The sequence below is a fragment of the Amblyomma mixtum genome, chromosome 9 (assembly GCF_055824585.1).
Source record: "Amblyomma mixtum isolate Tamu chromosome 9, ASM5582458v1, whole genome shotgun sequence".
Taxonomy (NCBI): Eukaryota; Metazoa; Arthropoda; class Arachnida; order Ixodida; family Ixodidae; genus Amblyomma; species Amblyomma mixtum.
This window is the reverse complement of record NC_143020.1, coordinates 110,678,194-110,684,193: the sequence shown is the minus strand read 5'-3', so window position 1 is coordinate 110,684,193 and position 6,000 is coordinate 110,678,194.

Genomic DNA, 6,000 nt, shown 5'->3' with positions numbered 1-6,000 from the left:
CTACTCTGCGTTGATAGAAAAATTACTTGCAAACGCCGTCGAGCGTGTTTATTGTTACTCGTAGCAGGATGCTCTGATATTTTGCACAGTATCAAAAGCCCCTGCTACTATAGCATTTTTTATATACATCAGCGCTATTAATCCACCATTACCTCGCTTGTTGTTTCGATTAAAATTCGTATTTCGTTGCTTGTAACGTGCAGTATTTTGTTTTTCTTTTTAAGTACATAGGAGATCTCACCGGCAGTTCTTACCCGTTGACCGCCTGCTGCATAGTTATCGTTAGATAACGAAATGTTCGTTAAAAATGAAAGTTCAAAAAATATGCTTCTTGTTAAAAAACTGAGATGTAACTACTAACTAGACGTTGACAAAGTGCTCTCTTTTATATTTCTGCGGCATATGCAGTTTTTACCTTGACGCGCTTTCAGTCACGAAGTTCGTCAAATGTCGAGATGCTCCTATCTCGTTGCATTGTTCATTTCTGCGCTGAAGCTTTCGATAAAGCCAGTGGCGTGACAGAATGGTGCCCGTTGAAGTGCTGCCGACTCTTGTGAACTCTTTCCCTTCATTTGCCTACGATAACCGTTATCAGTCTTTGATAGCCCATTATGCAAAGCACTGCAGTTGTGCTTGATTAGAATGGGCACATTCTTATCACGCAGAAACAACCGGAATTTATTTTTTTTATCTCCATACCTCGTGCAAAGGGTTGTCGACAGTTTCTGCTTGTTGAAGCCTATTACAACGGGACTATTTAGGGAAACAACAGCCACATGCGAAAAAAAATGGCAGTGGCTTACCTCAGCTATGCCAGGGTATACATAGCGAAAGCTACCTTGGCGTCTGCGCTTGTCATGAGGTTCTCTTTGCTCAGGCGTCTCCGCCGCTTATTCACGTGCGGCGGCGGCGCGGCTCCTCGCGCAACGGCGGCGGCGGCGGCGAACTCTGACGTCATGTGCCACGCACCTGCTGCTCCTCTCTGGTTTCGCGCATGCGCACTGTCTGCCTCCCAGGCTCACGACGAAATGCTCGACTGGGTAGCGTAGTGTAGCTCTCGCTACAAAAGCAGCTACATACACAAAAAATGACCGGCTGTTTCTTCGGCACATAACTGAGGCGTTGCGAATGCAGCACTAATATAGGAAACTTTGGGACGGGGTGACAGAGAATGTGAATCCTAACGGCTGGGACCACGGGGAAGCAGCTGGAGCGCACACAATTTTTCACCTCCTGTTCCAGCTGCAGTCTAGAAGTATATATCACCAGTTCCGCGGTTCGATCCGCCGCTCGGACGCACTTCTTTTCACATCCATATGACAACTACATGGCCTATGCCAATAGCTGGAGTTGTCTCGGGAAATTACGAGGCATTATCGTTCTAAGCTGCCTTACGATCTTGTGGAAATAGAGCAGGACAATTTAAGCAATTCGATATGGTCATGTGCCTAAAGCGGAGCTTAGACAGGGCGCATTAAAAGACTCGCATAATACGAACGCTCACAGCCTATCCTTTCATTTGATTCTCAGTGCTTCATTCACAGAAATATAAAAATTCAAGGCCGGGACAACATGTACCTAGTATCTGACTGGGTCCCTAGACCTTGAGCATATGTCTGAAGTCGTATAATTTCGTATATAAAAAAAAACACATAATCAATAAATCACAGTGCAGTCTCTTAAAGATATCACTAATAAAAAACAAAAAAATGTTACAAAGTACACTGAATAAATCCGCATACCAGTAAAGCTGGAAAAGTGGTCACGTAGGCCACTAATTTGCTGGAGATTGTCACGAAGAGCTTACGCATCTGATGAACATGCAAACACATCAGCATATCAGCGTTGCCAGATTGGAAAGTGGCGGCGATACCAGAACCTCGTAAATTTTTCACCAGATTTCACCAGAAACTAAAATTACATTTAAAAAAACAAAAGTCAGCCTTCTTCGAACACTCATTTTATTAATAACATAGAATCATTTCGTTTAGCCTTTAATCATCACTTGTAGCGTCATAGACGTCTGAACGGAACCTGCGTAGCATATCGTCTGTGATGACAAATTTCACGCAGCACATTTCCCTGAAGGCCAACGTTGTGCGAATCCGTACAATGGCATCCAAAGTTTTCAGTGACATCTTGTTCCGGTACTTCGTCTTCACACACGTGACTTGGCTGAAGACCCGCTCTACCACCGCATTTGACACTGGGCTCGAAAGACAGGCCAGTGCATACAATGCCAGTTCTTTGTAGGGTTTTTCACCCAGGGCGTTCTCATGGCAGGCTACGGAACCTCGCCAGCCACACCGATTGAATCGCACAAAAGTGCCCCATCCTAGGAAACGATGTAATAAGTTAAAATGTCAGCAAATTCCTGGAGCTCGTGGGCAGTTCGCTGAAAGCGCAGCAGACTAAGGCTACCACACTCAGGCGGCGGCAGTGGGCTACCCACGCGTCTTTTTGGCTCGCGAAACCTGCACCTTCTGCGGACGAGCAGTGCCGGTAGTTGGTTGTTTCGGCAGAGTGGTTTTCCCCAGATATCACCAATTTTTGTCTGGTGTAGTAGTTCGCCTACTTCGACACCAGGAGGTCTAAAATTTCACCAAAATTTTGAAATCTGGTGGCGAATTTCACCAGATGGCAACGCTGCAGCATATATCAAACTGAAGAACCTTTCCGAAAACACAGAAAGCGAACAAGGAAGGGGAAAGCCTTTAGGGTGCTTGCCAACGTTTCGACAAGAGGACTTCTGTCCGTCTGGGCCGAGACTAAGACAAGTCTTCTTGTCGAAACGTTGGAAAGCACCCCAAATTCTTCCCCTTCCTTGTTCGCTTCGTGTGTATCAAGAAACCATCTGCCTGACCTGTCTGCTGAAAACAATATTTCAATGATTCTCCCATAACAATTTTCATTGAAGAAGTTTGCATAGGCTTCTGCGTCCGTGCTGTTTTCTCAGCGTGATGTTGCACCGACTACCTTATAACTGACGTTCTCGGGAAATCCGGTGAGGGCATAAAGACAACGGTATTTTCCCAAACGAGCTTCGAAACAAACAAAAAGAAAACTAGAGGCGATAAATTAGGTTGATGCAGAGGAAATATGTTCTTTAACTCGCCAATCTATCTCAGCTTTGGTTTTATTCCAATTTCGGCTCCGCGACTATGCAAAATGTGTCACAATATTAGATCGCGGCTAGTCCTCAAAACTACTACCGGCGCAGTGGCGCAGCGGTTAAGCGTTTCGCCAGTGCTCTGAAGGGTGGCGGTTAGAACACGGTCGCATTAGAAAACAGCATAAACAGGAACTTCTATTTTTTGTACTACCAACTGCTATACTGTATTGCTGCACTGTATTATATGTTATTAACCAGGATTTCAAGAGCCCATTGGATAATACATATGCATAACTAAGAGCAATTCATTTCTTTGCTACCAATTACTTTACTGCACTCTACGTTGTAATTATAATTCTTTATGCAATTACTCTTCTCTATAATGCATCTGGCCTCGAGGGTACACGAAATAAATAAATTAACAGCTCCCGCAAGCTTCATTTTTGCACACAGCGTTATTCGGGAGGCTGTCTTTTCAGCTTATAGGCCTCCTGTTTTCAGACTCATGTTCTTCGTAGACATTGTCGTCTTTAGTGAATCATTCTCAGTGCGGCATCTGCCTGCTCTCGCCTACAAGTAGAGAGGAGGAGTGAGGGGGATGGTTGGCAGGTTGAGGCTTCACACGGACGCTGACAGCCGGTCACTTTTCGCATTCGGGGCCCTTCTGATACTATCGCTTTGAAAACCTTGCACGCCCCGCCGCGGTGGCTCAGTGGTTACGGCGCTCGGCTGCTGACCCGAAAGACGCGGGTTCGATCCCGGCCGCGGCGGCTGAATTTCGATGAAGGAGAAATTCCAGAGGCCCGTGTATTGTGCGATGTCAGTGCACGTTAAAGAACCCCAGGTGGTCGAAATTTCCTGAGCCCTTCACTAAGGCGTCCCTCATAGCCTGAGTCGCTTTGGGACGTTAAACCCCAATATAACAACAAAACCTTGCACAGACTACTGCAGCGCACCCTACTCTCATGACTGTGCACCGTTTCCATTGCTAACTTGTTTACACGCGATAATCTTTCCGCATATGCACGACCGACAGCCCGACTTGTGACACATGTTGGGTTTCTTGTGAAACAGCGCAACGGCACAAGGCCAGAGGAAAAGAAAGGACGATACACAGCGCTGACTGACAACAGAATGTTTATTCTGTTTAAGAAATTTTATTGTTCTGTTAAGAAATCATGTCTGACCAATGTGCCTATCACTTATTGTTTTACATGTTGGGTTTATTGGTTTATTGAGGTTTGACACACCAAAGCGACTCGGGCTATGAGGGACGACGCAGTGAAGGGCTCCGGATATTTCGACCACATGGGGCTCTTTAACGTGCACTGACATCGCAAGTTACACGGGCCTCTAGAATTTCGCGACCCTTTATACAAAGCACTTTTTCTCCTCTGAGGGAGCCGTGCTTGTGCGAGATTGCAACTTGCCAGCACGAGTCTCCTTACCTGACGTCCTTCGACGTCACCCCACCCCTCTCTTCCCTTTCCCCCAGTGCAGTGTAGCCAACCGGAACACCCTTCTTGTTAACCTCCCGGCCTTCCATCTTCTTTCCATCTGTCTCCAGCGCCTACCTGTACCACGTGACGACAGATGGCGCATTTTGTAGTGCGCCAACTCACCGCCCGTCCATTTATCCCTTAAGGGTTTCAGAGTTCGAGTCGCCAACCTGCCACCACTTGCCTCCACCTGGATTGCAATCTCGTTGGCCTGGCGAACACGTAAACGGAGTTTTGTTCTTTTACCGGAAGGAGCTCTTTCACACACTTATAAACATATAACAATGAACTAGGCACGTGCTCCGGTACCAGTACGCAAGTGTGCCCTTTTGTTCGAAGTGATAGTGCCTGCCTGTCGTCGAGTGGAGTGGTATAGATTGCGACTGCCGAAGTTGCAGCTGCAGAGATAACACGACGATGTAACCGGCTGATATGTCTCACTCGAATGAGGTCTATAAGCACAATGAATATCTACAACGCTATGGCTTGCATTTTCGAGAAGGGACCTGTTTGGACGTTTGTACGTATGGTACCGAGTATTTTCGTCTACACAATGGGGGCTCAAAGGCCCATTTCCCGAGCATTTCACCCCAGGGAAGTCGAGCATCAGTCCAGGGGAGAGCTTGAAAAAATTCTATTACCATAGGGTACCCGACCACACTGGGGATCGAACCCCGTACCTCCTGCATGCAAGGCGGATGCTCAAACCACTATGAGCCACCGGTACGGTCCACGGCATAGTGCTTAAGTATTTCGTGATGGGGGCTCATGGGGAGAGAAGGCTGAGCGCGCCCAAAGAATGTGTCTATTAATGAACACGAACGAACACCCCAATATTTTCCAGACGCATATGCTCGGAAAGGGCATTCTGCGCATTCCTGAAGTCTCCATACCTTATGCCTGCCAGACAAGAATAAACAGTCGAGACAAATTTGGTGTGCTTGCACCTGTCGTTTGAGGCAAAGCTGTACTTTATCTTTCGCAGGGATGAGGTAAGCAAAAAAAAAAAAAAAACACTGAACAGTCCTTGTTCTCTACCGGAGCGAAAAATGGCAGCTTTATTGCACTCGGCCGTGTATTAATGGGTAATGATAGCAAGACCTTCATTTTAAAACTCAGTGGTGGTAAATCCAGGGGAAAAATTGCCGACGATTACATTACTTCCTAATGCTAAAACAGCATGTCACCTCTATTTTTTTCAGATTCAGATAACTGCAGCGTAACTAAACGGTGACAAACACCCCGAAATGCCTGTCAAAGACTTTAACGTCGAACATTTTTTACCAGAGAAGCAGAAAATTGAAAAAGTTTATGCCCCTCTACCCCCACCCTCTGCCCCCCTAAAAAAAATTGGCGGGCGATCACTTAGATTTATGCGGAAAAAATACT